Genomic DNA, 22,598 nt, shown 5'->3' with positions numbered 1-22,598 from the left:
GCAAGGACTACCCCATACACAACCACTGCACAGCACAGCAGGAGCGCCCAGCAATAAATTCCCATCAGCATTTGGGAAGGTCCTTCATGCTCCATGTACCAAAAAAGATACTCTAAATGGAATTGCTTAAATTCCTGGCCCATGTGTGTTTGTGATATTATGCTCAAGTTCTCTATTTGAGTTGTGTTTTGATAGCTGAGGCAAAACGAAGAAAATTATTAACATAGACATTACTCATACAGCTTGTTCTGTTTCAGAAAGAATTAGAAGCAGAATTATTCTAAAAGATGTGTTGGGACAGCCTTTAGCCAAAGGACATCAATTTTGTTCCATGTATTTCCAGGCAGAGACTCCCACATATTTCAAGAGCTGCCCAAATATGTATATGATCATTTGCAAATCATAGGCCTTTATATTTCTGTTGTACAGATATACCTCTACTACTGTAGTACCTGATGTTTCCTGCATCCTCCCACAACCCCACAACATAGGAAAGCACTACCTTCCAAAGCAGAGATGAACACGAGGTGCAGAGAAAAACAGTCTGCAGCCAACTTGATGGAAGTCACACAAGAAGCACCTAGCAGAGCTGGGAACCAAGCATCAGACACACATACACAGTGGTATGCGTACTAACACTAGCTTACACCAGCCTTCCTCTTCAGTAAAATACTCAGTTTAGTTTGTCTTCAGGCTGTACGCTTTGCCATGGTGGGATTTTCACCAGGAAAGGAGACCATGAGCATGTGTATACACATATAGAAGGCATGCAGATGAACATACCAATTTTAAAAACACAATAGACAGCACATAGCTTTAACTTGTCAAAGGCCTGCCATAGATGATGCTGCACGCTCCTGCCAAACTGATGATCTGGATGCAGATCATGGGCTCTGACTGCAGATGTTAGGAGTGCACCATTCCTAACAGATGCATAATCTGATTAAAAATGAAATGCAATGATATTGTCAAGATCCATTAATCACTCTTTCAGGACACATTAATGTAGGCTTTACTGACAGCTGTGATGATTATACTGTCTCTGCAGGTACTGATGCTCAAAGTTACCCATTGGGTCTCAAAGAAGAAAAGATATTCAGTATGGAGAACATACTTAAATGCACTGTACAAATATTTCTATCATAAAAAGTGTTTGTATTACATTCCTGCAGCCTTCTCTAGGTTATCTGATTTCTACATAACCCTCCACATCTGCACCTTGTGCAAAGATAGTGATAACTTGCCAAAAATACATGGTTTCAGAAGCAAACTGCAAGAATAGCAGGTCTATGTATTAAAATACAGCTCTGTAGGGAATATTCTAAGATCTTCCTGTGTAACTGTGGGAAACCTACATGCATCTGAAGCAGAAGGAAGATTGGACTAAGCACCTTGCACCTACATTGCACAGGAAAGACTCTCCATGATTAGGATCTAGATGTCATAGGCAGAGAGTTTCAGAAATAAACACATCCAAACCTCATGTTTAGGCAACCAAGCCTCGATCTTCAAGGTTCTTCAAGTATCTGTTGACCTCCATGATAAATGCTGGTGCCTGGATCCTCTCAATAATTAACCAAATTAACAAAACCCATGTTTAGTTCTTACCACTTTAGAGCACTTGCTGTGTCTTCCTGTGCTTCAGTTTGCCAGCGCTCCTCCAGAACAAAGAGCTACAGATCCTATCTTCACCTTCCACACACTACTGCTTTACTTCTTTTCAGAACCATCGCTTTGCCTCTGTGTACATAGCTGCAATTCTTGTACAGAAATACTAGGATAGCAACTTAGATGCATCAGGGACTAGTAAACACCATTTGCTTGCGTCTCTTCCCTGCCACACCACTGTTGCAGCACTCTCCAAACTAGCAGCTGCCATAAGGTCTTTTACTATCTCATACCAGCATACTCTTCATACACTTCCTCTGCTGCTTAATAACTAATTGTTATTTAGTCATTGCTCAGTTACAGAAAATAGTCCATTGCTTTTGTTACTCTTATTTCTACTGTATTTTTCTCCTTCCTTCCACCTCAGCCATCCAAGCCTCCAGTCTGCAATTTACAGGATCCTCATCTCGCCTCATCCAGGGCATGTGTTCTCTCTCCTCTTGCTTCTTCCTCTCTCTCTTCTTCCTCAGCTGCTCTCTCTTCATGGGCTCTCAACCACTGAACAGAACCAGCCACAGCTGCACCTTATCTACATCGGCCAACCCACAGTTATATATTATCAATGCTAATTAACCCAGCTTCATTCCACTACACACCACCACCTTGGTATTGACCCTGCTGCCTCTGCTAGCAAGGCAGGACACTCCAAGCTTCTGTTCTTCAGGTCTGGGACCCATAAAAGAGGAGCATAACAGGTACATAAATTTATAGGGCTGTTACATCAGATGAAATGGCCTCTCCTTTAACAGAGGCATTCAAATATCTGGCTTCTTAGCCTGGGAATTAAGTCTGCATGCCCTCCCTTATTTTACGTCACTAGGTCCAAAGGAGCCAAGCTGTGCATCAGTCTTACATCCATGCAAGCTTCCTTTATTGTGACTTCCTATGCCCTTAATGCACCTACCACTATAAACCATTTATTACAAGTGTTATCTGCACATTTATGCACAACTGGATTTTTTTTCTACATTCTATTTTAGCCTTTTCTCAGCTTATTTATTTGATATTCCAGACTTGTGGAATAAACATGGCTTCCTAGACCTTTGAATTGGTTATTTTAGATTCAGTGTAAAAGAAAGCTGAGGGAACAGATTGAACTGATTGGTGCAAGAAAGACATGCCCATTTACTGTTCAAGAGTTTGGCCATGACAAGCTACCCAAGGAAGAGCAGTAACTCGTTTACAGAAGTGACTAGCTGTGGTTGGGGTAAAGGTAAAGGTCAGCATATGGTCAAAAATTTTGGCAAATTAACAGTAACTAAGTCTAGTGGCTACTAGAAAGTTACCATACCAGACTTCTACAGGAAGGTGATGATGAATGAAAAAGCACAGGAGAAGACCAGGATGTACCAGGTCACAGCAAGGACCAATATCCCATGTCAGACAGTTGCCAGACATGGATATCTCCAAACATAAAGGCTTAAAACTCAAAGGCAAAGTTGTTACTCCCTGGCCCACCAGAAAGTTGTTTCACATTTGTCCTGTGCCAGAAATAACAGCTCTGTTTAATAGCCTGCTCATAATATTATTTTAAAATAATAATCTTATTCTATTAATTTGTCCAGTCATGTTTTTAGCCCATATAACCTTTCAGCATGTGCAGCATCTTGTGGCAAGTACATCAGCAGCCCAATTACCTGTTGCATGACAGATTATCCCCTTTAACTCATCCTGTACACCTAACTAGCCTCCTACTAGGTTATCACGATGCCTTGTAGGCCTTGCGCTAGAAGAGGCAACGTCCTACCCCTATTTCCATTCACCATATCATTCATGACTATGGACCTGTCATATCTCCATTTTTTCATTGTTATTTAGCTATTGCTCAGTTACAGAAAATAGCCTATTGTTTTTGTTACTCTTATTTCTACTATATTTTTCTCCTTCCTTCCACCTCAGCCATCTTGTTGATCTAGGCCTCCAGTCTGCAATTTACAGGATCAAATAGAGAATAAATTAGAAGCCTGACAGCTTCAGAAGTGACCAAGATTGGCACAGCAGTCCATCGTGTATTGTTGATCAAAGGAATACAGTTTATACTGAAACTCTTCAAAGCAGGGATTTTTACCATGTATTTGCACAGTACTTGTCTCAGTGGGGCCTTGCCTTATCTAGGACTCATGGGATTTATTCAAACAAATAATTAACAAATAGCTCAAATAGGTAAAACAGTGCTAGATAAGCATTTAAGGAGAATAAATACTTGTAGTTGCAGCCTTTCAAGTATGCTAAAACAAGCATTAAAATGGTGATCAGTGAAGGAAAGTAAACAAGCCTATTTTGTAAAGTGACATGGAAATGGCTTTTGGCATTGCAAGAAATCTCAGAGCAGCAAAACCAGAGTAGTACCTGCATGTAAGTACATATATGCACATAATTGGCATACATGTATATCAGCACATAGCAGCATATGAAGACAGCAGTATTTTGTACAAGGTAGGTTGGAGAAAATTCTTGTGAGAAAAGAAAATAAAAATCTTTCTGCACTGCTTAATCCAAGACCATGAAGCTTGCTGGAGGCAGCACTATACAGTAGTGTCAGAAGCAGGCTAGAAGGGCTTTTCTTAGACACCGATGCACTGATAACTTAATGGGGAACCAACAACAGCCCCATTAGCCCTATAGATCAATAAGAGGATCACTAAAGTGAAAATTAACAAACCTCACTGTACAAAAGTCTAGTATTCACTTTATACTGAACTCATGGTTATTTAAGCTTCTGTTTGTCTATGTGATCAGAAGCAGCATTCTAGACTGTGGTTCAAAATCACTATAGAAATTGTTACCCGATAAGCTACAGCCTGAGGAATTTCTAACACCGCCTCCCTGTTAGACCCATCTAATGGTGTTCCACAAAAGCAGACTGAATCCATGTAACAGAGCAACTAGGATCATAAAGTCACTGAATATGAAAAAAATGGAACAGAAACATAGCATGTTAGAAAAATTGAGGTGGTCTTTTTTTTTTTTTTTTTTTCCCTTCAGAAAGTTTAAAGTTTGTCCACTGTGGAATACCGATAGAAATCTTCCCTTCTAGGCTACAGTCTGAGCCATGGCCATGCTTCAATGGGAACTGTTCTTGTAGGTTCTGTGGTGGATTTTTTTGGGGTGGTTTTTTTTTGTGTGTGTTTGGGTGTTTTTTGGGGGTTTGTGGTTTGGTTTTGGTTTTGTTGGTTTTGGGGTTTGGTTTTGTTTTTTTTTTTTTAATCTGTTCCTTGTCTTCCCTTTCGGTGAATGGCTGGCCCAGAAATAGAGAGCTAGCGCAGAAGATAGGTAAACCAGATATCCAGGCAGAAAACCCAAGAATATCATGAAGAGGAGAAAAACACTTATTCCACATTGAACTACTGGAAAAAGCTTCCACTTCGTTTTTTGTCAACATTACGTCCTTTAGCAAGTGAACGCCACATGCGCAGGACAGGGTATATATTTGACCTATATGGCAATCATCCATAACAAGCCTCAGGAATCAAAACTACAGTCAGTTCCACATACTAGAAATGTTTAGACCCAAATCTTATTTATACTGAAACCACCACTCAGCACCATTGATGTATAAGGCAACAGCTCTCCCCATCAGAGGGCCCAGGAGTGACCTGCTATCACATGGGGAGTCATGCTTGTCTTTTCAAACACATTCATATCTTTTAATGAAAACATTAATTTCTTAAGTCCTTATGAGACCAACACAAAAAATACAAGCTTCCCTGCCAGCTGTCACTCTCAGAGCTGCCACATCTCTGTCTGCCACATGGACAAATAAATCAGAGATGCCACAAATCTGCTGCCAGCTGCCTTTTGCTCCTACTAGCTGATTGTCACTTCTGGACCGGGCTGCAGCAAGGGTTTGGTCTTTCTTGGTTGAGGATCTACTGACTGTTAGGAAACACATACAGGGCTGGTTAGGCAAGCAGCAAGCTTCCCCCCTACCTTTCCAGAGGAGAGGAAAGGAATTGCAGACTAAAGTGCAGCCCTGGAGACTGCAGGATTGAAAAACAGGACCGATTCATGATGCACTGTACAGGCCCATAACACTCAAAAGAAATGTAGAGTCCTCATCATGACCCCACAAGTTTCTTCTTGGCTTTTTGCCTTCAGAGTTTTATTTCCACCACCAGCAGCTGCAAAATACCTCACCTCAGAGAACTGGAAGCACTGTCCTCTAAGCATGGAGACAAGTCTCCAGTAATACTATGCTAGCGTAGTTTGGCCAGAGGAGTGCCTGATGGGGGGCATTGAAAGCCAGGTTTAGACTTGCACAGAGCCAGTTTTGGATTACCCAAACCACTACACATCTCCCTAGACTTGCACAGAGCCAGTTTTGGATTACCCAAACCACTACACATCTCCCTAGACTTGCACAAAGCCAGCTTTGGATTACCCAAACCACTACACATCTCCCAAGACAAAATGCTGGAGAGTATTTTGGAAATCATCTTCCCAACATGAGGAGGAAGGAGAACTGCTGTTTTGGCGAGTAAAGGCTTTGTCTCCGATCTGCGTGCACAGTGTGTTTCATACCAGGGAACTATTTAAGTTTTATAAAAATAAACAAATAGGACATTGTAGCGAGCAGTTAATAGCGGGGATGCCAGTCACCCCACAGAGGCCTGATGAGACAGCCTTTTCAATGCATTGCTATTTAACAGTACATTTTACCTTTTCTAGAAAAGGAAAAGCGGTATCCTGGCGTTGGTTTTGTAGAGGCCCATATATAATGTAGTCTAAGCAGTCTCCTGGCTCTTACGTACAGCTACACCAAGTACCACCTAACACTGGGGTATTTTCTCTTGAGCTTTTGCAGGAGCTGCATACAGCCAGACTTGAGGCTTTTACTTCATCTGCAGCAGTATTTCTAGGGATGGAATGAGACTATCAGACAGACAAATACCTATTTATTGAGAGTATTTCTTAGCTACCTTAACTTGTACAGTACATGCCTAGTATTTCTTGAGAGTACTTCCAGTTGTTGAACATACAAATATTCACACTTTGCATTTAAAGCCACTGGTGCAACCCAAGACTGCTTATGCTTCAGTGTAACTTATATGCTTGGCTAAAATCAGGGTGAGAGCACTCAGTATCTGCAGGCTGGAACTCTCCTGAACAAGTGCTTGCAGAAGCTTACAGTAATGCCTGTTAGTTCTAAGCAGAGGCTGACGCTGCAAAAAGCACTGTGTGTGAAGTTTTAATAAGAAACACTGGCCATAGGTGGAACTGAGAATATGGAGTTTTCTATGCATAAAGAGTCACTCGGATAATAAATTTTAGTACCATACTACATTTAATCTAGAAACAAACTAAATGTAAGAAATTACCAGCCATTTGTTGCAATCTGTAATGTTAGTACAGGACTTTGGAAGTCTCTGATCTCCATCCCAAGCCAAAAGTCAGTAAGAATTATTGTAATGGTAAAAGAACAGCACTCTTTTGGACTTTGAATCATGCTTGAATAATACCATTTATTTACGTAGTTATTCAAAGGGATTTTCAATGACTATTCAATATCAAGGAACCCTCAAATACATGTATTTCCACCTTTATCTTCACCTTTTTAAGAGAAGAAAACCCTTCCACTGCAGAAGGTAGGGACACAAACCTGTGATATTGGAATACTGACTTTGTCCTCCATCAGGCCACTGCAGTCTTGTAAAGAACTAGAGGAAACACCTGTGTGAGCCCTCTTGCCTTACTGCCACCTCTGTGAAGAGATCACCAGAAATATTACTTTATTGCAAAATGAAGCATAACTATCATGGCTCAGGAAAATGGCACTCTGAATACCACAGCTTAAGAGTGAGCCAAAGCCAGCTCAGAGCTTGCCAGCCTTTTCTCAAGCATCTTTAGCAGCCTAGATGTCTGAAGATCATGGTAAACAGAATATAGGGAACCAGTAAAAAAACCAGCTCTCTCTCTTCCTTGTCATGGAAGAGTCATTTTCATATATGTTAGTCATAGGCATATACTAGCAGCTTCTGAGTCATTTGTCAGGGGTGGCTTTCTCCTGTGGAAGGTTTTCATCTTTTTCCATATCAGACATTACAAACCCAGGTCTAAGAACTGGCATGCAGCCATACTTCTTTCACATGGACAAATATCCAGGCTCCCAGTGCCTTTTTAAAAAAAAATACCCAAACCCCGAACAAAACAAAACAAAAAAAAAACCCCAAAACCAAAAAAACCAACCCACACAAAACCCAAACACCATAAAAAAAAAAAAAAAAAAAACCCACCTCAATTCAGCCTGTGAATTATAACACTGGTACTCTAGGCAGGGACAATCTCCCCCCAGTACGACAGCCAGTGCCCAGTTGAAGGATGACTCAAAGTTAATGAGGTGACTTATATCACTCTGCCATCCTGGAGTAACTCCCTCATAGACCTCAAATTCTGAAGCAAGCCCTTAGCAAAGGCATCCAGCCTGACTACAGCTCACAAGCTAAGAAAAAAAAATCACCACCTTGGATACTTTGATTTCCATTCACCCTCCTGGAACAGGCTAGTCACTGCTCAAACACCAAGGGTTAAGGAATCCAAGGCATACACCAGTTAGCTTAATAGTTTCTTATGAAGCCAGCAAGTTCCCCCAAAACCCCCAGAAACCTCATGAAGGTGAAAATTTTTATGCACTTGCTAACATTTATCATGCCTTAGCACAGGGAGAAGGGCTGGCAGAGGAGCAGGAAGCATTGTTACACCTAACAGATCTGTTCTGGCTTGCACCTTGGCAAAAAGCCTCTTCCACAGCAGGAAGGTGCTGAGAACTCCAGCAAGTTCAAGATAGTGCAATGAGAACAAGAAGATAGTTTCTTCCCACCCAGACAAATACTGACAGGAATCAAAGTATTATGCAAATCCCTGCATCTTAGATGGAAGAACTAGAAAATCCAGGAATAGTTAAAGCTAACCTGTTTATATGACAAATTCCACCAGAAATATTTTTCTGACTGTTTTAAACAAAACCTGCTCTGCGATCAGTTCACGACAAGCTGAAGAGGAAGAAAGGTGCTGCCCAAGTTGCCTGAGTGCCAAACAGCACAGAGCTGCTATTTGTTGTGCCTTACTGAACCATGTATGGTATCTCACATTGACTGTCCATCAAATTCCAAGATTTAAGATAACTTTTATGAAAGCTATGTATTGGCTGGATTTGGACATACATAAATATTTCAGGGAATCTGTGTAACCCATACTGATGCACAGCATGAGAAAATGATTCTGTTGTTATTCACCCCATATCAAGATGGATGCAAGTGAAGTTTGTAACAGGAACTATCTTTCAAATATCAAATTCAACACATAACTGTCACAGAAAAACAAATATGCCACACACCATAATCCCCCACCCACCATGTATGGTAGTTAAAAATCTGCTTAAAAGCAGGGCAAATCTGTGCCAAGTGTTGGCAGTGGCAGAGTACAGTTCCTGGAATCACATTGCATAAGCAGGAGAATTACTCATAGAAGATAACACGGTCTGAATTTTTATTGTTCTGGAATTTGCTGAAACACAGTGCTTCGAGAGGAGAAGCCAGGCTGTTGATGTATATGATAATAGTTGGGAACATCATCTGTATTTCAGGGATGACATGCTGTCCCTTTCAATAGCATCAGCTCCATATCTCCATGTAATCTCTCTAGTTTAAAATTAGAGCAGGAGCCTGTGGCCAGAGAGTTTTAACACTTCTGCAGCACTTAAACAGTCAACATTTGGGGGGAAAAAATGATCAGGTGATCCATAGTGCATGCACTTTGCTAGCTGTCAAGAGGTTAATGGTGTGCCTCAAGCACAAGGCTAAATTGGGATGTGAACACCTTAATCTACAGTTGCAAATGCTGACAGCAATGGCACTTCATCAACTATTTTTGCAGTCTTATTTGCTGTATATCTCCCTGATTTCTCAAGCCTGTGCCACCAGCCCTCCCTCATCTCCACATAAATTAGCTAAATGACCTCTTATAGCCTGCTTGAAATGAAAATTGTCATCTGAAGGAGAAAATAGCTGTCTACGTGTTTGCAGGGAATGGAGAGGGTGTCGAGGATTTCAAGCTTTCCTGCGATACAAAACCTTCAAAAAAAATCACGTGTCAGAAATTAGTCTTATCTGATATTCAGAGCCAAGAAATGAATAATCTTCCCTCAAAAAAAGCAAATCCCTTCTTAACGTTTGAATTCAATATTTTTAGGTCTGTAACGCATTAACAACCTATGGATCTTGTTTAAGAAAAAAAAAAACGTTACTGTAGCAGAATTGGAATTTACCTGTATTTTTTACTTTTGCCTTAACACAGATTCTGAACCATACTGCTGAAGAAAACCAATGGACAGAGGTGTCTGAGCGGCTACCATAGATGCATCGATACTGTGCTTTTAAAAGCTTTGCTGCAGGAACACAGCTTCAACTTACACTGACACTGTTAGGGCAGGGGGAGATACTGAAATCAGAAAATAGAAATTAAAATGTTGGCCACAAGTATAATAAAAGCAATTGTCAAATTTGTTACATGTACCCTGAAAAGATTAACTTAAAGGACAGCAAGAGAAACAAGTCACGGTGAATTGACCTTGAAGTCAATTACACCCTCCAGGGTAACTGCCTCTGAGACATACTTACCACAGGAGATACAGAAAAGTTTTAGCTAAACAGGGAACTTCTGATAACCTTATCACAGGTCCCATGGCTCATCAGGCAGCGAGAAGAGGGGGATATCACCTCCCACCACGGGCTTTTATGCAACTCAAGATGCCAGCAGCCTCCACTGCCAGGGCCCAGGACCAGCTCATGCTTAGCTCCCCAAGGTTGAGGACACCGAGGTCTTTCTGGCAGAGCTGCTCCCTGGGTGGTCAAGCACAGCCCGTATCACTGGCAGGGACTCACCCTCCACCAGGGACGACTTGCCATTTATTCTTGCTGAATGACACCAAGGTCCTGGCAGCCCACTGCAGCCTGCCAAGGTCCCTCTGCATGGCAGCCCTGCCCTCCAATTAGAGGTCATCTGCAAACTTGACGCTACCGTGCCCCATCCCCTCTCCCAGGGGATGGATAGAGAGGCTCAACAGCACACGTCCCTGTACAGACCCCATGGTACTCCAGTTATCACCAGCCACTAGGTAGATAAGGCATGAACCACAATCCATCTCAGATTAAAAGTCTGAAAGCAATGTTGAAGGGGCAACACCAGTCTTCAAGTCTTTGGTGGATAAACCATTTGGAAGCTTTAAGGAAAATTTTGTCTTGACAACTGAGAAGGTACACCAGTGCTGCTGGGAACCCTGTTACTCATTACAGGAGTAAGCTGCCATTTCACCTTCGCCCATGGGGCCAAAACTCAGTAAAAATCTTTTTGTGATCTTACTAAACACCATTACTAAGCGCCTGTACATGTGCAGAGGTAAAGAGGAAGAAAGAGAAACAAAAGAGTAAGTAGCCCACCCATCCAGCTTTGCCTCCATCCCGGCAGTTAAGAGACCTTTCATCCACACACCTAACCTGTGACCATGTTATCGGAAGTGTCATAATAATGTCAGCCCAACTGTGATGGAAACTCAGAAAATAAGTTGAAGTTGAATTAGGTGGTAGATCTTTTATGAAGGCAGAAAGGCATTTTCAGGCAATAGCACAAAGGGGCAAGGGGGAAGGATTGTGTCTAGAGAAACATCTTTATGAAGATTAGAATAATGGAGGAAGGTTGGAGAACACATGTTCACTCTTTCAGGGTAAGCTATTTCATTATTTTCCAGGCTCTGAGAGCTAAATAAGCCTTTGAGTCTAAGATCTGACCCTTTTTAAAGGGTGCATGATAGAACTTGGGCAAAAGAGCAAGAATGCAGTTTTTTTTCTAAGAAAGCTTAGTGAGAAGGCTTGGACAACAGGATATTTGCACATCATCTGACTACTCAACATGAAAGGACTCTTCAAGCACACATCCTGCACCAACTGAACCACATGACAGAGGGCCCAGCCACCTCTGCCTCTGATACTTGCTCAGTTCACTTGCTGGCAAGATTACACACCTCATTACAGCAGCTGAAACACTCATCTGAGAAACACCCTGGGTCCCTCCTCCATGTCAGATGCATAAACAGGAGAATTGCTTACAAAAGGTAATATAGCCTGAATTAAAGATGAGCTGTCCTCCTTCCCAGTTCCTCCATAACTCTACCAAATATTTACAAGTCTCATAAATTGTAAAAACTATTTGCTTCAGAAAGTTGCAGTTTTGTTCCCTTACTTATTTCTGCTGCCTCAAGAGTAAGGGAGGCTACAGGGCAGGGTGAACGAACACTGGATTCCTCCCCAGCCAAAAGATGGATGTCTTCTCTGGAGAGATATAAAGGGAAATGATTTCCCTGAAAACCCAAGGAGATGGCACCCTACACTGCCAAAGCCACACAAGTTGTCCAAGCTGATCCCAAAGACTGTTCTTCTTCTTTGCCAGCGACTTCCACAGCCATTACACAGGGATAAATACACAGCTTCAAAACTGCTGGAGAAATAAATCCTGAAGAAAAGGGCTGCAGTATTTCTGAGGCTTGAGAATTCTGTGCTGTATAACACGTAATACAATCATTCACATTTTTTATATATTGCGGAGTGCCCCTATAATCTTCTTATGCAATTTTATGCAAACTGTGTAAAGCTTCAACCCTAGCTGAATGACAGAACCAGAGACAATGAAGGAAGAAAAATACACATGTACTCAGGGTCACCTTTCTTCAGAAAGGCAATTAATACAAAGTTGTTAAGCAAGTACTTATAATTATGCCTGACGTTTCCTTTCAAATTATGCTTTTCTAGATTGGAATGAAATCAAATAAGAAAAAACAGTATTCTTGTCCTCAGACCCTAAGTGTAGCATGGCCCAGCACAGATTAGAGTCTCCTACAAAGGAAAACTTTCAAGTGTAAATTTAGAGTACTTTCTCCAAAAATAATTCAGTGCTAAGATTGTCTCCTTTTATACACTTGCCACAGGGCTATTGTTTGCATCTTTTGCACTGAGATCCTTTCATTCAGCAATTCAGATCAGGTGGCCCTGACCTCAGCCTTCACTTATTTTCAGCAAGAGTTCATGAGTCAGTGTCCCCTGATCCCATGGGGGCTTCTGAAGGGACTGTTCAGCACGGCCATCAATTCTGTCCTCTAATTTCAGCACACACCTCAGAGGGACCCGTGTCTTGGAGGAACACAAACAGTGAATCCAGTGCCTTTCCCACTGTCTCAGAGCCTGGTCAGGTGCCTCAAGACTCACCGAAACCTCACTAGTTTCACAAAGTTGCAGCAAAACGGTGAGGTTTCAGAGAGGTGAAAGATTCTAGTCAGCCTAAACAGTAAAGAGCGTTATATCCAATATTTCCCAGTGTAATGGTGAAGACATTATTTACATTAGTTATTCAGAGTGCAACACAAACAGTGAATCCAGTGCCTTTCCCACTGTCTCAGAGCCTGGTCAGGTGCCTCAAGACTCACCGAAACCTCACTAGTTTCACAAAGTTGCAGCAAAACGGTGAGGTTTCAGAGAGGTGAAAGATTCTAGTCAGCCTAAACAGTAAAGAGCGTTATATCCAATATTTCCCAGTGTAATGGTGAAGACATTATTTACATTAGTTATTCAGAGTGCAAACCACCAGCAAACATCCCACAGCAAGTTTGCTGAGTGTTTTAGCTGCAGGAGAAATTCTCATCTCTTTGGCAATTCGAGACTAGCAAGCAGAAGATGTAAAAAGATAACTTTTATTACAACAGAACGATTTTTCATAGCAGTTGTTACCCCATTTGGAAAATACTGCTTGATATCCTGTAATCCCTCTGCATCTGTCATTTCAGTTTATTAGTTCCCCAAGTATATTCAAAGCTGTAAATGGAGAAACTGAGCTGTCCAGGTTTCAAAATGAAGATGGGAGCCAACTGACAAAATACCATGTAGCTGTTTCAGTTTAATAATCCCACGTGGACAGATGATGCATCCACTATTCCTTCAGAAGCTTATGTCCCAAACTCAGTTATGCAGATGGTAAAATCTATTCTTTGAGGGTCAGGATTAAAGCCAATGGAAAGTACAGTGTAATTCATTGAGGAAAAATCGCTATTATTGCTACCTCGAAGTTAATATCTATTTCCAATACAAACCACCCTGCATTTTATGACAGCTAGCATTTTCCAAAACCTTCCTAAGCACCTAAACTTAAAAAATAATCTCATTTCAGACACTTCACAGAAACAGCGAGTACAGTTCTATATAACCACAAATGCTTTCTAGACTATGTAATCCAAACAAGTAAATGCCCCACATAAAGAGCATTATCTCTCCTTTGAAGCCCAGCTGCCCCAGTATTCAAACCAGAACATAAGCACCCAGTCTGCCAAAGCCCAGAAGTGAATGAAGAGCTTCTGCATGTGCCAAAGCTTCCCCAGCACAAGAAAACAAACACCTTTGCCACCTAGCCTTCACCAGGACTCAGCATAGGTGGAGTGATGACTGTATTGTGTGAAAGGTCCTGGCATCCTTACTATAGCCAGGGAAGTGGACACATCTTCCAGGGCTTGCTGATGTGAGGTATAAATCAAGCAACGCCGTTATCTAACAGCTGCACTAGAAAAGAAATGCAGGCACCTCTATGGCATCTCTATAGTATGCCAAACAGAGCATATGTAAAAATTGGCTAATGGTCTAAAACCAGAGAAATATTATCCCAGCGTGTCTTCAAATACGTTCATAATATTTATTACTTTGGAAATTATTAATTCATACAGCTGGTGCACTTTATTTTTACTGGGAAGAAGAGGCATTTAATTTAACCCTAGCATTAAAATATACTTGCTAAATGCAGCAGTACTGCATTGTTGAAGACAAATGGATTTAAACGTGAGGTTGACTCTATAAAACATCAGAAGCACCCTTCCAAAGCAAAAAAATACTTTAAGGACATTTAGGTCTTTAAAAACAAAATTAGTCAGTGACTTAAAACATCTTCTCTTGGTTACAATAAAATGCAGTTCTCTGGCTCTGCTGCATTTCCACTGTTTATATACCTGCAAAACAGACACAGGCCAAACAAAGTTCTACTTTTTTTGTATTCCCCCCATCTACAGAACTGTCTAACACTCAGTTTTACCTGGAGGCATTTGCAGTGTTAAGAAGGGGCACAGTGAGCTAAAAGAGGTATGACCTGCTTGTGGAAGCAAACTGTGATTATCAAAGGCAAAGCCACAGGGCATTAATCCTTAAAAACTGAATTAACAAGGTTTTCTGCATTTCAGCCATAGAATTTTCTTTGAGGAAGGATTTAAAGGATGTTCGGGATTCAGGAGCTCAATAAATACATTGAAGTGTCAAGGCAAACCTTCTAAAGCACATCCTGACCCACACACTGGCATGGTACCGGACCAAGGCAGGCACATAGCACTTGCCAGCAAGGAACAGCACAATGCAAGACAAGGCTTTCAAGCCGTCCTCAAAATCTGGACCTTGGCTGATCTGTCCAGAGAAACGAAACACCGCTTTGAGCTGCGGGCCGGGGAGATCCCCCATCCATGCTACCATCAGGCATGCTTGCCTCCTACCCTGTCCCAAGGAGTGCAGTCTGGACAACAGGCCAGTACTTTACCAGGTCTCAGCAGGGAGAGGTGGACACATTAATGTGGGTTTTCCCCTTGCATTACAGCGTTAATCTGAATACTCATTTCCACTAGCAGGGCTAGTTTAGAGTCTGTCAGCTTTTGTGTGGATTTTTTGTACAATCCAGCTTTTTCCCAAAGTTAATGCACGCCACACAGACCTTTTTGACTAGAAAGTATTGTGGTTTTAATCTAAATTCTCTGTAGAGGGACACACTATCAATGTCTTTGAGCAACTCCTCACTGCAGTCAGCAGGGAATTCTGCTCAGAAAAAAAAAAAAATTGAAAAATCAATGGCACAACCAAGTCTATGGTTGTTGGGACTTTGTTTCTTATATTGTATGTTATAGCTGTTAAATGAATCCTGGCATTGATCCTTAGAATAATTAATGAAAAATTAAATTAAAAGGAGAAAAAGATGTCAAAATACTTGCTACAGTGAAAAGGATGATAAGGGTGGTAAAGACAGTAATATATTGTGCTGCTAGAATATTAGATGTAGAATTTTGATAATGTCATAAAATAACCTGCTTTGCCCAGCAGGTGTTTGTGGGATCTATGTCATTTGATTGTTTATTGTAGCAGCAGCCAAAAAAAGCAGAGTGGGGCTACCGCTATCAGAAGTGAAGGATTACAAAAACCTGGCCAAAGAGAGGACATCCAACAGCATGTGAAAGCCTTCAAGCACATCTTTCCCACTAAAAGGAAGAGGACTAGCTCTTCTAAATCCTTTAAACACCTAGACAGCCTTACCCCTTTGGTGCAAAAAACTAGCAGTGTGTGGAAGATTTACCAATGTACCAGTCCAACTAACTACAAAAAAGATCCGTTTTTACAAGTGAAGAAGCCACACCCACCTCTCCAAGCTTTCATGGAGTTGTGATTAATTGCACCAAAGTGGATCTGGCCCAGTCCTTTCAATGCAACACTATTGATTTACTCCTGCAGCACGAGGCGGCCACCAGATTTTGACACTGAAATATGATCTCCTTTAATGACACCCTCTTAGTAATATCTTCCAGCTTTCTGTTATTCATTCTGGGATTTAGATTTAATTTGGGTGCTGTTACGTTGCATATACTTTTATTGTGCTCTGTTTACAAAATGATTCTTGCAATTAATTACAGTAATGAGATTATGGCTAAAAGACCCACAGAATGCTGATTAGATAATTAATGATTGGTTGTTGTTTGTAGCATTTTATTGAACATACATGCCAGGTTGGTCTCTCCCCTTTCCTTTTTTGGTCTTTCTTGCCTGAGTTGTAATAGGTAATTGAATAAATGATTAATGGGAAAGTAGATTACATGAATCATATTTAACCCCTCGGCACTCCAACAGGAATCCAGAGTAATATAATGTGAGGAATGTAAGAAATCAATTTCTTTGGTATTTTCATTGTAGTAATTACAGGCTGAAAATAGTTTTAAATCAGACATTAGTTCAAAATTGGCAAATAGGCTGGACCTGACATAAGGAGCCTCTGTGCAGGAGGCAGCGATGTTAGAATAGCTGCCTGCCAGCAAGCACAGGTCAGATCATCCTGCAAAGGGTTCAGCCAGGACACAGCAGAGCTTGACCTTGCAACCTAGTATGGCCAAGCCTACAGTCAAATGGCTGACCATGGATAAAAACATTTCCTGTAAGGGCCTGGGACAGACAAGAGATCAGGTCACCCTTCCCTGCTCTCAATAAGTTCCTGTGAAACACTTCAGCAAAGCCAAAGCCCCATGTCTCTTCAGGGCCAAGCCATACCACAGAAAAAACAATACCACCATGAGGTGGACAGCCAAGTGGCATAGTCAAATTCCAGATTGACCAGAAGCCACACATCAAAATACAATTGACTCAACCTGGCTTGCTTTCAATAGACTAGCGATAGAAGCATAGAGCCACAAAGATGAGCACTTTGTGTATGCATGTTATGATACAGTCTAATTAAGAGAGCTCTAATTGACTTCAGCCTCAGCACCTCTGAGAGTCAGACCCCCAGATCTCCAGCAGGCATACTGAAAATTAGGAATCTGTATTCAGGCCAGTGAAGCAAAGGTCATTCCAGCTGTATTGCCTTGATTGAGCCCCAGAGAAAGTCCACTATCTTAACACAAGTAGGGACCTCATGGCAAAAACCAGCTAGTATTTAAATAATTGATCTAACATCATATGCAAAAAATTGGCTAAAGGAAAGTTGCTGGGCAGCCTTAACCACTGCCTTCTGGGAAGAGCAGAGCACACTTCCCCAGTTATTTGCCTTGTTTCTTTCCTCAAGTCTGGCAACTCTTTTCCAAATTTTTAATTAAAAAGGGGGGGCGGGGGGAAGTTCAGGTCTTTGTTGAAACGTTTAGGTTTTTTAACTAACAGAAGCAAATAAGCAAGAAAAGTTAGCACAGCCTACTTTCAGCTTCTAATGTTGCTGACCAGATGAAATACAGAATAAGTCATCATGACAGACTGATAAGTTACATTTATTAATGGGGATCAAGGTAACTCTAAAATGAAAGTTATATTGTAAGAGAAGGAATTATGGTAGTTTCCAACCATTTCATAGAAAAAAACATTGAAGCATGATCAACCTCTGTCTCACAATGACTTATTTTTTACCCCAGTAAGGTAACCTAGCATTCCCAGTAAAACAGGATGCACAAGACCAGATACAACATTGAGTTTGGTCCTGCAGTTACAGGCAGTTTCAACGTTGTGTCACATAGAAGAAGCATCTTTCCCTGTAAAAGATGCCTTTTTCCTGTCTCAATCCCAGAAAAGGCTCATCTCAGGCCTGAAGATACAGAATTTTCTCCGAAGGGTTTACCAAAACCAAGTTGCTGCCCTGCAAAGTATAAGATCTCAAGACATCACCTTGTTGTTCTTGGTTTTGACTTTAAGCACTCCTTGAACCACAGCTTATCATACAAAACCGGATTTAAGCATTTAAAGCTTTATTTCCCTGCCTTAGGACCTGTATAATTTGGTCCAAAGGTGCAGACCTCCTAAAAATCCTTTTGAAGGGGACAGAACCTGCTTGTGTTCAGCCTCCTGGGAAAATCCAGGCTTTCACCTAACTTCTTCACAGGTGAAAGCTTTTGAAAGTCACTTCAGCCCCAGGTGCTGGGAAGTAGACCATCTTGCTCACAGTAGTTCAGATGTCAGCCTGTACAGGTGAGGTAGAAACAAGCATAAGCTTCAAAAGGATGCAAAACCAAAGAATTCAGTGGTGTGCCTTTGACACAAGTCACTATTTTACCAGTCACACAACCGGTGGCCAAATTCACTCAGATAAGTTGTATGCATTAACATCCATCAGAACCTGGCTATGCTGTGACCAGCATTATTTTACTACTGAGTCAAACCACCCGGATTACAGCAGATGACACACCAGCCTATTTTGAATACATTCTCTAATTGACTTAATGAATAAAGATTAATTATCTTGCCTCCATCTACCACTGAAGACACAGGCGTCCACAGAAACTCCTGCAAGACAGACCTAGTCACTCACAGAAGAACAGATTAAGCTATCATATGCCCAAGGCACACAGCTTTCCGATTATCCCCCTGTATTTCTTCATCTGTCAGTTCAGTAGTTTTCCAATGAAACACAGATTTCTTACAATTCATTTTCAGAAGACAAAGAAACCTAGTAGGGAGAAAAGCAGGCAAGATTTCTCTCCACCATGAAAAAGAAACATTACCACCTGACTATGATAGTCATACATTTGAGGGAAGTTACGTACTAGGGACAATTTTCTTCTACACAGTATGAAAATAGATAATTAACATATATGATTACTAAGAACACAATTATAAGCCTCTGGATAGAACCTGAGTTTTCAAGAATCCCATTCAAATCAGGGGGTAGGAGGGTCACAATCTGTTCTGATTATATCATATGTTATAGCTGCTCTCAATATGTTCAAGACAAGGAACAAGATTGCTACTAATACAACACAAGCTTTTTCATAAGCTTCAGAAGCCAGTTGTCTTGGAGCAAAAAAAAAAAAAAAAAAAAATCAGTCTAACAATGCTGCTGGTTTGTGTTAAAACTGTTAAAGCACAGTTAAAGTTGCTTAAGATGTTTTGTTAACTCATGTACAGTGCCTAACACCTGATCAGTCATTGCCTTAAGATCAAGGGGTTAGCATCTATCTTGAATGAGAAAAAGCATAGGAAGATATTTATTTTATTAAAAACAAGCATATCATACAGTTACACTTAGTTTCTAGCTGCTCCTCACTTCATGCAATACCTGCTTGCAGACTACAAGGGAAGCCACTGCCACTTTGCAGAAGGGGGAAGCAAGATTGAGTATTAGAGCATCTCTGGCCCCTGATTCATATAACAAATTTCAGGAGGCCTATTGTCAAAAATACAGCATTCTCCTGAAAATTCACAGTGTGGACACCAAATTCATAAATACACTGGTGTCACAGAACAAAAGCCTGAGCTGCAGGTAGCACAAGTACTGTTGTACCCTCACAACAGGACCAAGGAGCTCAGCATCGACAGAAGAGCAGCACCTTCAATCTATACTCCTTCCCAAAGGTCAGCTCAGCATGCACCACCGGTTATTACCCATCATGTCACTAATTCACAAAATAAAGTTCAAGTTCCTTATGTAAGTGCTGATATGACAGTTTGAAGCAATCATTAGAACTTAATAATGGACAGGTATTAGGTTTTTTATTTTAAACATGTTTTAACACTCCATAACAGTGAGGAAAAAATTTTGTGATAACTTTACTCTTGTTAGTAATGCCCACCTTGCAAGAGAGGGCAGGTCCTTCATTGCTCCAGACAGCAAAGAAGATAAGTCAGAAAAGACACTCAGTCACAGCTGAGTTCTTGCTGAAGGTTCCAGAGGGTAAACTGAAACTCCAGTAAGCACTGCACTTGACTCCTTTTCCAGCCTTAATTATACACAGCAAATACTCCGGAAAATTTGAAATTGTTCTCTAAATATACAAACACATGAGGAATCATAGACAGCACAATCAAGTGAGCTATATCAAAAGGCCTCGTACAACTTCTCCACCAACCTTCATTCAGCTTCTACTTCTTAAGGTCAAGAACCCAAGGTCTTGTTGAAGTTCATTCAATATGTGCTATGGAGTCACATGTTAAATTTGTACCACAGTCCAGTACAAATGATAGCATCTAACTCTACTTGAACTCTGAGCTCCAGCTTGTTTTTCTTTAAATCATGGGAAGCCAGTGACTCTTGAATTGTAACATGGTACTTCACCTAGAAAAGCTGTCAGCTTGCAATGGGCGTTTAAGCAAGTGTTGCTTTTGGGGTGCATATTGTCAGTAGTGCCAAAGCTACCCTACTTAAGCAGTAATCACTGATGAAAAGTTGCCTCTTTACCTTAGTTTCTCTGGGCTATTTGGTCAAATATTGAAGATCCAGTCTCCGCTTCTGTAAAAGATTAGAAATGTGTGAATTGCAGCAGGAAGGACTGGAAACCTCCTGTGGAGGGTTGACCCTGTCTGGATGCCAGGTGCCCACCAAAGCTGCTCTGTTATTCCCCTCCACAGCTGCACAGAGAAGGGAGAACATAACAAAAGGCTTGTGGGTCAAGATAAGGACAGGGAAAGATAATTTCCTAATTGCTGTCACAGGCAAAACAGAACCAACTTGGAGAAAATAGTTTAATGTATTACCAATCAAGCCAGAGTAGGATAATGAGAAATAAAATCAAATCTTAAAAACAAACACACACACATACCTTTCCCCCACTGCTCCCTTCTTCCTGGGCTAAACTTTACACTCAATTTTCTCTGTCTTCTCCCTGTCAAGCAGCACAGGAGGACGGAAAATGGGGATTTTGGTCCATCACACATTGTCTCTGCCAAATCTCATCTTTATCCAGGTGGACAGCCTGCACCGTTAACCTCCATGGGCTGCAGGGGCACAGCCCCTGCTTCACCATGGTCTTCACCAGGGGCTGCAGGGGAATCTCTGCTCCAGTGCCTGGAGCATCTCCTGCTCCCCTCCTTCCTCACTGACCTGGGTGGCTGTCTGCAGGGCTGTTGCTCTCAGGTATTCCCACTTCCCTCTTCCACTGCAATTTGCTGTACAGGTTTCCCCCCGGCTTGTTCTTAAATATGTTATTGCAGAAGCCCTACCGCTATTGCTGATGGCCTTGGCCAGCAGCAGGTCTGACTTGGAGCTGGCTGGCATTGGCTATATCAGACACAGGGGAAGCTTCTAGCAGCTTCTCACAGAAGCCACCCCTATATTCCCCCTGCCCGCCGCCGCCAACGCCCCCCCCACACACACACACATTGTCACACAAACCAAATACACCTTCCATCTCTTAAAACAGCCTGTTGGGTAAGCCAAAGCCCAGTCAATTGCTCTAGTTATGAACCTGGTCCCTGCACCTTCTAGATGCTCCTGAACTGTTAACCACAGCACACGTGGTCTAGGCTTGCTGTTGCAAGTGAGGCTCAGAATACCTTTTAACTTGCCATATCTAAAATTCCCTACAGATAAAAGCAAATGCATTTCATTTCATCAGGAAGAAGATATCCTGACTTCTGCTTAAGTCAGATATTTTACCGCCATCAGTTTCAGCCAGCCTTCATTTTGTAAAACCACATGGATGTTTGGGTTGACCATTGATCGATTAGAGTAAGAGTGTCAGTGCAATGACTTGCCAAACCATCGTTTACCTCAGGCAAACCTCCTAAGCCAAGGCTAACATCTCTTCTCACTTCACTGAGAAGTATATTGTGCAATTACCACTAGCTCTGTAATTTCTCTCAAGTTGAAGTATACAGTTTGGGGAAAACTCATGAGCATTTTCACAATCTGAGATGAAAGTTATTGAATATTTTTGCCTGAAGCCAGACTACAAAGTGCTATAGAAGCAAGAGAAAAATCAGAAGCTTGACAGGAAAAAATACTTGCAAGTAGTTCTTTTATAAAGAACCTTGAATATCACAGACACCATGATAGCAACTTCTGTTTTTCTTGGCCACAAAGCGAGGAACCCAATACCACCCCAATACTCACCCCACTTCCACAAATTAGTGAACACACCTGTCATATGTAAACATATACACCAACCTCAATCTACTACTGCTTAACTACCTGCTCTCTAAAGTTACCCCATGTGACTTTGGTCCCTTGATGGACAGTTAAATGTAATATAAGCAGATAAAATAAAGCCAAACATTGCATTAAACTGGAAAGCAGGACTTCAGTTGAAGGAAGTTATTCTGATACCCATACGCCAAGTGGATGTGTCAAGTTTGCTTGGCAAATATCACTTGATGATTTTTTTTGTTGTTGTTACTGGGCATCTAAGA

Source organism: Falco peregrinus, chromosome 2 (assembly GCF_023634155.1).
Source record: "Falco peregrinus isolate bFalPer1 chromosome 2, bFalPer1.pri, whole genome shotgun sequence".
Taxonomy (NCBI): Eukaryota; Metazoa; Chordata; class Aves; order Falconiformes; family Falconidae; genus Falco; species Falco peregrinus.
The sequence above is the reverse complement of the archived record's forward strand: the minus strand, read 5'-3'. Positions refer to the sequence as shown.